Below are 9646 nucleotides of genomic sequence, written 5' to 3' on the forward strand. Positions count from 1 at the left end.
GCGAGCACATGGGTTAATGCCAGCGGTCTGCAAATCTCTGCCAATGGTCTTGTGAGTGCTGGCCCACTGCAGGAAAAATAACATGGGATTAGCTCAGGGTGAAGTTTGGAAGTGTCACACGTAGTGACAGGGATGCTGTGTACCATCGCAGCCCCGTTATCAGGCTCGGGAGCTTGGTGTGGGTGCCTTTTCTGCAGCAGAAGAAAGAGGAAACCCTGCCTCAGAGCCAGATGTGAGCCCAGCAGCGCTCCCCGGCCTGTTCCCAGCTTTTCCGCCTCCTGCTTTTCATTAAACTGTCGCAACACTGCAGGCTGAGCAGGACCCCGATGCCAGAAGCCAAAGGTCAGGCTCAGGAAGGCATTTGGGAGCCTTGGTATGTGGCTGGGAAGCCTCTGACAGCCTCCCCCAAACCATGGTTTGTTTGCTCCCTGCTCATCCGCCTGCTCTGTGGCAGAGCTGAAAGCACCATTGATGTCTGGCATTTTCCCATCGTGTTGGTTTTAATCACCAAGTGTATCCTCAACCCTGAGGAGCACCATAGATGCTCGCAGCCCCTTTGTGAGCCCTTGGGGTGCTGGAGCTCTGCAGAGGCCATGCTGGTGGTGTGAGCTCACTGCCGAAGCAGCAGGGACATCTGTGTGCTCGTATTGGGGGTCAGTGACCAGTGTGAATGCAAGTTCGCTGTCCTCTGGTTAACGACCCTGTGTTCCTACAGAGCACGTAATATTTTAAATAAAAGTTGGCTGTTACACACAGGAACTGATAACCAAACCATGCTTTGCTGCTGGCCTTTTCCTGGCAGAGCCACAGTGCTGGGAAGCACGGCAAAGTGTTTATGGCCAGTGGAGCATTGCCAGGAAGTGTCCCATTTCACAGCAAGGAAAATGACATTTTCAGCAACCCCCCGTAGTTTTGGCATAATAAGCTGGGCCCCACAGTTGGAGATAACTTGTGGGCTGTGCTCGTGGAGCTTTTATCCCTGCATCCTGCCATGAAAGCATCTTCCTTCTCATTGCCAGCCCAAGCGTTGCTCCTTTTGAAAAAAGTAAGTTTCCTTTATTTTAGAGATGCGAGTCCCCATAATTTGATCAGGTCAAAAGGCATAAAGCCATATATTGTATTTTGAACAGAAGTTAAGGCTATTTCCTTCTGATTTCCAGAGTGCAGAGTTACCAAACGAGCACTGTGCCTGCTAATTTACCTTGTTCCTGGGTGGTGGCCAAAGGCTGTTTGACTCCCTTCCTCTTAGCTGGAAAATGGGAAATCGCTGACATAATCCATAGGATTTGAGGCCTTGATGCTGAACCTGTCACCAAATTATGGACATGCCTCACTTTATCAGAGTGAACTTGTAATAGTCATGGGAAATGGTCCAGAACATAGCTGTCCCTATCAGTTACACATCAGGTTAGTGTGCCATACACATCCTGAGGTTTTAGGGCATTTTTGGCCTTATTGGGGTGTTTTTTTGGTGATGGAATAAACTTTATATGGCTGGGAGCATTGGGCCCTTTAAAGTTGATAGTAGGTTTTGGATCGAAGCCTCAGAATTATTTGTAGGTAAGAATAGGATTTTACGGTTACAGGATGCATTGAATTAGTGCCTGGAATTCAGCCACCAATGTGAGTTTGTTTATAGAAATACTGTTAGTATTTTCCTTTAGAGGTTTTTGTTTCCTGTCTGTATTTGTTTCAAATAACACCTAGCGTCAAGAAAACTTAACAACAGTTAAAAGAAAAATATTTTTCTTTCGCTTATTTCCTTACGCTGTGCATTTATACACTCTTCCCATTGGGGTTTTCTGGTTTGGGCTGGTGGCTTGGTGTTTTGGGGTGCATTTATGGCTTTTTCTAGAGCAAAATTAGCAGTTGGCTGGAGATTCAGGGGCTGGTAGCATCTCAACCTACTTGCACAAGGGAAAGTGTGAGAGCTTGAGGTTTTATCCATTTATTTTATGTTGGACAGTCTTGAAGAGATTTACCCCTTCCCAGCCCCAGGAGTTTAACATGGAGCTTTGTCTTTTCATGGCTGCTGATGCACAAAAGGTATTTTTCAGAAGTTTGACATGGGATCAGTCAGTTTTTCCCATGTGTAGTGACTTAGGTCCGTTCTGCATCTGTCTTTATTTGCATAAATCCTTGATGATGGGAAATTGCCATTTGCCTGTGTTGTGTTGCTGTTTTCTCCAGGCTGGGTGTCTGGTCTGCACCTCAGATTATAAAGCTTGCACCGCACACTCGTGCTCTGTCATCCTTTTCCTAGTGAGTTATCACCCGTGACTTGGCTTTTTATAATAAGCCTGGCAATTTAGATATTTAGAGATTTTTGTAGTACAGTGCCTGGTATGAAGTAGGTGGTGGTTGTGGAGTCTGCATAGGTTTCAGTGAAAAAATGGCTGTGTTGGCTTGTGTTTGTGCACAGATAACTTCATTTACAAGGAGAAGGGTAAAAGCCATCTCCGAGCTTCCACTGAGGCCAGGACTGGTATTAATTCATGATACCAAACCTCTCATTCATTGCCGGGCCTGCCCACAGCACTGCAGGTGGGTGTGTGGCCACAGCGGTTTTAAGATGACAGCTGTGTCATCTAAAATGCATTTTGCTGAGGAGTTGAGGCCTGGATTTCCCCCAGCTCAGGGAGGCTTTATTTCAGGTGCCTCAATAGCTGTTCCTGCAGCTTTTCCCTTGCAGACATCTCTTGCACAGGCAATGCTGCTGGAATTGTAGCCTTCAGAAGTGGACATCTTCGGCTGCCCTAAAGCGTGTGGTTTCCTGTGAATGAGCACTTCACTGCAGAGTAAACTGCATCAAGGGAATCATCACAGCTTGTACAAAAGAGCAAGGGAAGCTGAGGTGATGCTGAAGTTCCTGGGCACAGGGCAGGAATTGGGGGTCTGAGACCCTGCCATGCCCGTGTGTGTCTTGGCACAGACCCCATGGAGCTCTGATGCATGATACAGGTATGGGGCAGAGTAGGACCCTTCGTATTTGTGGGAGTTGCTTTAGAGCTCTGGAATAAAAGCTTATCTCTGCCACAACCCAAAAACTGGAGCTGCAAAGCTCATTCTTGGATTCCTCATGAGCAGAGAGTTAATGCTTTCTTCTGGTGCTGCAAATGTTTATTTAGCCGTCTCTGCCATGCATTTATGGAGTTGAAACATTTTTGAGTGTACGTTGGGCAATTGCGGGTGTCCTGTCCGGGGATTCTTTACGACTTGGAGCATCACCAGGATTGTAGTGGCCATCAAACGCCTCTGTGGTCCTGCCCCTTTGCGAGTGATGGATGTAGAGAGGACTGTGGGAACGTTCCCAGCTGTGAGGAAAATGTTTTGTCTTGGGCTGCCTATTGAGTGCAGAAATGTTGAATCTCCGCAGCCGTCTATTGGTGTAGGAAAACACAAGGCGGGTACAAAGCCAGGCGTAGCGTGGCCATCTCCTCCTGTTGATAGCAGCGTTATGACTGTGCCGAGGACCTAGATAAGATGTGCTTTCCTCTGGCCAATTGATATTTTTGGAAAGATAAAAGGCAGCCTATTAAGGCAACCACAAAACTTAGGATTTAATGCGGTGAAGGGAAGGAAGTGCTTCAGCTAAAAGGGGGAATTGCTCCTTGAAGCTGTGTCCTATTTATGAAAATTTGTGTATGGGCTTTCCCTGTTACAGGCAGGAAAATGAAGATTTGCTGAAGGCAAGCGGGGAACGTCATTGCTGTTGAGTCAGTTAAAAGCTTGGAGTCTACTGACTAATATTTCAAAACTGTCAGCTAAATAATTCAATAAAACTTGACCTTTTCCTCTGCACGCAGATTCAGTTCAGTTTAATTCCACTTATACTACTGCTGAAAAAAGAAAACTGCACGCTAAGGCAAACAACATTATCTGTAACCCTCTCTGTTCCTCGATTGCTGACCTTGGCTTATGAATGATGGATGACTCCTGTGGCACCTGAAAAGCTTCGTGTACCCCTGGGGGCTGTGCATGTTCCCCTCTTCTTTTCTGTTTTTTAAAGCAGGTGCGAGGGCTATCACTGCACACCTAGAAATCACATTTCCCTTGGAGTTGGATGATGCCATGAACACGTCCACATCTGGTTTCCCTGCTTGGTTGTTACAATCCTCATTACTTTGACAGGGATTTTGCCAAGGAGTACGTTTCCTTGCTTCATTTAGACCTTCCAGTCACTCAAAAGCAGTTACCAGCGCACTTATCTTGTGAAATCACATAAATGATTGGGTTTTTTATGAAGTAAACACCTGTTCATACTCCCTGCATTGAAGAAACCACGTATCTACGTATGCCAGCGCTGCCTTAGGATTTTGATATGAGGACCGTTATTGTAATAAACTTCAACTCTTTAGCCAGGGCTCAAGAGAAGCAGTAAAGATACTTTATACACGCAGCTCTGTGTGCCCTACTTGGAAATTGGATCTGTGCAGGTAATTGTATCATGAGCTTTTGGTGTCCGTGTGTGTGCAGCACTGTGCCATGGTGTACCCCCTGCCTCTGAGCAAGGCAGCAGAGCACGGTGTTAATGCAGATCCTGCTAATTAATTGTCCTGAGCACGATCTGGGGCACCTTTCAGCTCCTGAGCTTCCTGAATGGGAGCTGACAAAATGTGCCCTTTTCAGGAAAAGAAAACACGGGGCTGAGGAACTGCAAGCCCCAAAGCTGCTGCTTTTCAAGTTTGGAGTGGCCTTTAATTTGAATCAGGTATTGGAACAGTGCTGCCTTGTTACAGTTTTATAAGTAAACCCTATGGGCTGCATTGCTTTCTAAAAATGTCTGTGTTTAGCTCTGGTTGTGTTCACACCCAAACTGGGGGGAAGATTTGGGGAAAACTTGGCAATGGGATCAGATGCTCCGTTCCCAGGTTTGTGTTCATTCTGCTTTCTTGTGCCCGGGATCGGTGTCATGAAGAGCTCCCTGCAAAGGCCTCTGCGTTAGCGTAACCGGGAGTCTCATAGTCACACTTTGTGCCCAATCCCGTATTGTGCTGTGCCTCCACAGCCTTTAGCAAAGTATAAATCCACTTATTTAATGGTCTGTGATGCAGCTGTTTCAGGGCTATTTTAAGTGCATGACGGGACACAGAAGGAAATGACTGTTGTTGGAGTATTTTCCCTCTCTGCTGTCGTGCTGGACTACATCTGTATCTGTGGTGGTGTGGGATTGTGTAGCCAGAGAGCTGGAAAAGGGTAAAAGAACTGAGTAAAAAAAACCCCAAACCATGTTGTTCGGGGCTGTTGTGAAGGATGCTCCAGCTTTCTCAGCTGTGCCTGGCTGGGGATGCCAAAAGGGATAACTTTGCCTTTTCCCACACGTGGCACCTTGGAAGACAAAAGGCAGGGAAACGACAATAAATACAGACTTTTTTATGAAACAGGAGGAGTGGAGCATTTCAGCCTGGGAAGCCTGGCACTGAATAACAACTCGCATTTTATTTCATCACAGAAGCGGTCAAAAAGGCAGTTGGTTGCACATCGTCCTCCTGTCAGGAGGGAGATTGGTCAGAGAAGCCAAGAACATCTGGTTTTCATTGGGTCTGCCTTTGGATGGTCTTCATTCTTGTTTGTCACATTAGGTCTCTTTTTTAATTCCCCCCCACCTTCCTCCTTCCTCTCTGGTTTTCCCTTTCCCCTTCAGTGCGTTTACAAGCCTTGCTGGAATGCACATCTGGTCCTTATCATCCCCGAAGTCCGGCGGGTTGTTTTTTTTTTTGCTGGTTAGCAGTTTGTGACATCAGGGGCTGCTAGAGGCATTACTCATTTTTACTCCAAATAGAAAGCTCCGTGGTTTTTGGAAACCTATGGAGGAAAACTTTATATGGCAGTTCTTGGCAAAAACCAGGCCCGTTAGCGCTCTGCGCTCGCGCTGACCTTTAGCCAAACGTTTTGCCTGGAAGACAAATGTCCCTTCCCACTCCCTGCAGCCACTTCTGAGCTGTCAGATTTTGCTGACTTCCCTCTTCCCAGAAGAATGCGGCCGTATCCTCTTTCTCCATCGCCCCGCTGAGCCGTCACGGTGTGCCAATGTAAGCCCTTCCCTCGCCTCCCCGCCAGCAAGGCTTGATGGTGGCTTTATCAGCTGCAGGGAGCATTTCCTTGCTGGTATGGCAGGGGCTGTGGCTCCCCATTGCACCCCATCTCTGAGGAGGTCTCCTCTGGGGAGCCTCTTGCTTTATAAAGACCCCTGTATCTGCAGGGCAATATCCTGTGTGAGATGGGGCAGCACACAACCCACACCTCCCTTTCCCTGTCTGCTTCTGCTGGGTGCTTTGTTGGCCAAATTGCTTCCAGCCGTCCTCTCACAAAATAACCTGTTCTGCTATCCTGATTCTCTGGAAATAAAAGGAAAAAACCAGCACATTCAAGGAGAGCCTTTCTGTATTCCCCGTGACCTTTGTGGTTACGGAGCAAGGGAGACAACCGTGGCGTAACACTCTGTAGTTGTTCTTGTTACCGGGAGTAGGGAGACCTGGCGCCTCGCTGTTGTTTTGGCATTGCTGGAGGGCTGGGGCAGGGGACGGACTGAATGAAGCAGGCTCTGTTCAGAAGCTGTGTGCTATGGAGCAGCTATAACTGGTGCCAGGAAGAATAGGATCCTGAGGTCCAGCCCTTGGGACCGTAGCTCCACCAGTGAGTCACTGGGTGGGTTGGTGGCAGGGCAGGAGCCACCCAGCCCTCGTACCTCTCTGAGTCTTCATTCCTTAGTTTAACGTCAAGCAAGCCATGAGGATGTGTTTTCCAAAGGGGTCTGCTCTTCCCGTTGTATGGGAAAAAGAAGAAAATGGGGAAAAATACTCAACGACCTCCCAGAGTTCAGTAGCTTGTGGAGACATCTGCCCATCTACAGCCAGCCAGCAGCAGAATAACGGAGCCAGGAGCTCACCCTCCTCTGCTGGTGACAATGATGGTTATCCCAGCCTAAAACAACAAGAAAAGAAGTCCTTTCTTTCTTGATTTATGAATTGATTGCTATGGGCTGTTTTCTTGTGGCATGACTGTACTACTGATGGCAAAAGAATTGTTCATTCTTTGCATTTTCCCCTCATACTATCATACTTGAGTTCCTCTGGCCAAGAATTGAGGGTTTAACCATCACTTAAGCCTGTAGAAGTAAAGGGAGGGGGGTAGGGGGTGCTATTTTGAGGAATTTAACTGGAATACTTGGTACCATGCTGACAAGGACCCTGGCATTCAGGTGTAATAGGGGGAACAGGTACCATAGAGCTATCCCTTCATGACTGCTCTGTTTGCTGAGCCACCTTTTAGTCTGAGCAGACTCAAGTATCTCCGAGCTCCCTGGCTTTGGATGCAGCATCAAAGATGACTTCAGGAACGTGGGAACGTGTGCCGAGTAATGGGGCAAAAATGTAGCTGGCCTGTGCTGCTGACAACAATAAAAGCTTTCAGAATTTCTTAAAGGTGCCTCTTAAGTCGTGTGGCCTCAAATAACTAAACACTTGCTTCATATTTGTGGTTGAGCTCAATATTTTACATACCAGCAATTTTTCCTCTCTCGAATTTGAGGCTCGACGTTGTTTTCTTTAACTCTTTGGAGGCTGTGTGAAGCTGACCCCCAGCTGCCAAAGGCAGGGGGACCGGGGGGACTGAAGGGGAATATTTTGCTGGTGGTCCTAAAGCAGAAGGGGCTCAGCCAGGAGCTTACGTGGGGTGAGGGAACAGCCATCACCATGGGTCAGAGCTGAGTGAGGAGAGCAGACCAAGCAGTAAATGCAGGTGTCCTTATGGGCCCACTCCTTAGCCTCTTGGGGCTGTCACTTTTTACCTATCCAGGAGGATATCTCAGGATGTTTATCTCAGATGAGCTCTTGGTCACCTTCTGAAGCGCAAGGACATGGCTCTGCTTTGTGAATGCATCTCTAATCATGAGACCCACCTTTATATCCCACTCCCCTTGCTTGTCTTTGCAGGGAGATTTTTTCTCTTTAAAATTAAGGGTGCTGAGACAATTCATCTCTATAGTGATGGTCCATGGCAGACCCTGTGCCTCTGGAGACCTCTCTCTGCTTTCCTTACCCCTGCTAGAGTTAAAACCAGTGGCTGTGGGGACAGTGTTTGTTGTTGACCCAAGAAAAATCAACTGTGGGATGTGTTGTAGGTCACTCTGCAAAGAAAAGTGATCAACCAGCATCTTTCCCAATAAACAAGCGTTTATTTGTCTGTGTTTTTCTGTAGCTTTTGTAGGCTCCAGTTCTAAAGGTTCAGAATAGCTCATGTGGATGATATATGAGGAGGGAGGCGAGATTTGCTCTATAAATTGGGGGTTCAGTAGAGGAGATGCAACTATGTCATAAGAAAAAAGTTTAAAAATAAAGACTGCTTGTGAGGTATCTTAAACTCTGACATGTGAGAATGTCCAGACGCCCCAGTCTAGCAGCGTATCTGGTGCAAACTGCCTGACCCTGATAGAAATCTGTGGAGCTGCAGTTTTACCCAGGCTGATCTTATCCATCGCTCCTGAAGCTGCCAGCAAGGAGAGGTGCTTGGCAAGCAGTTAATTTATTTAATTTTTTTAGCGTGCTTGCAAGAGGTCAGCGCTTCCAAGTTCAGCGACTCGTCTGTGCATTAATAAGGCACCTCGTGGGGCTGTGTTACTGCGAGCAACAGCTGAGGAGCTGCTCGAGTCCAGGAGTGTATTTAGGTGCAGCATAGGAGAAAGAGTTGTGCTCATCTCTTAATCTGCTGAGAGGGGAATCCTCTCAAAATCCTGCCTTTTTCTGGACGAAGAGACCCGTGGCAGGAGGAATAAATGAATGCGGCACCGCTCCCTTGGGGCTCTGGGCTTGTCTCTGGAGGGCAGCAGCCTTTGCCTGTGCCAACTTTTGACCACTTTTAGGCTGGAGGCGCCCAGTTCACGGCAGGGGGACCCACATGAGATCCAAACCTCGCCCACTGACTCTTCTCAGCAGCTCATCACAGCGACACGCAGCCGGAGCAGCACGGCCATCTGACTTAGCATCTTGTTGTTTTTCCAACACTCCTGTTTTGCCAGACTGGCTGAGTGAATCACTTGCCTCTTCTGCTAATTATACCCTGAGCAATCATGCTCGTTGCTCTCTGGGAGAAGCTTCCTCTCCGTGTTGATCAAACCTGAGCTCACAAAATCCTCCTGTGTTTTCAGTGGTCTTGGTCCTTGCCCAGGTAGCCCCAGGACTGGAGACTGCAGCGCTGATGGGCTCATAAAGGTATAATCCTTCTCAGAGGAGCAAGGAGGGTGAGATTTGGAAACTGTAGGCTCCTGCCTTGTCCAAAATGTGTATCTATGATATTTCTGCAGAAATGCACGTGTTTTCTCCATCGCCTCAATGAGATGTGCTGCAGCCTGGGGAACACCGATGGAGGGGGAGATGCTTGGGTCTGCCTTTCATCTCTGAGCTTTTCCTGAGGGTTTTGGTGTTTTGAGCAGATATCAGATACGCTTCTGCCTCCTGGTACGCAGCACAGCTTGTGAAAAATCTGTGGCATTAAAGAGCATGGAAATGCTGGTTTTGGTTTTTTCTGCTGTTGATTGCCATTTGCAGGGAAAAAAAGAGAAAGGAAGGGGGAACCAAACCTAAAAAACTATGCAGCAAAAAATAACTGACACAGATGCCAGGGATGAGTCGAACTTCTGTTCCTGCTG

Source organism: Mesitornis unicolor, unplaced genomic scaffold (genome assembly GCF_000695765.1).
Source record: "Mesitornis unicolor isolate BGI_N332 unplaced genomic scaffold, ASM69576v1 scaffold17227, whole genome shotgun sequence".
In the NCBI taxonomy this organism is placed as follows: Eukaryota; Metazoa; Chordata; class Aves; order Mesitornithiformes; family Mesitornithidae; genus Mesitornis; species Mesitornis unicolor.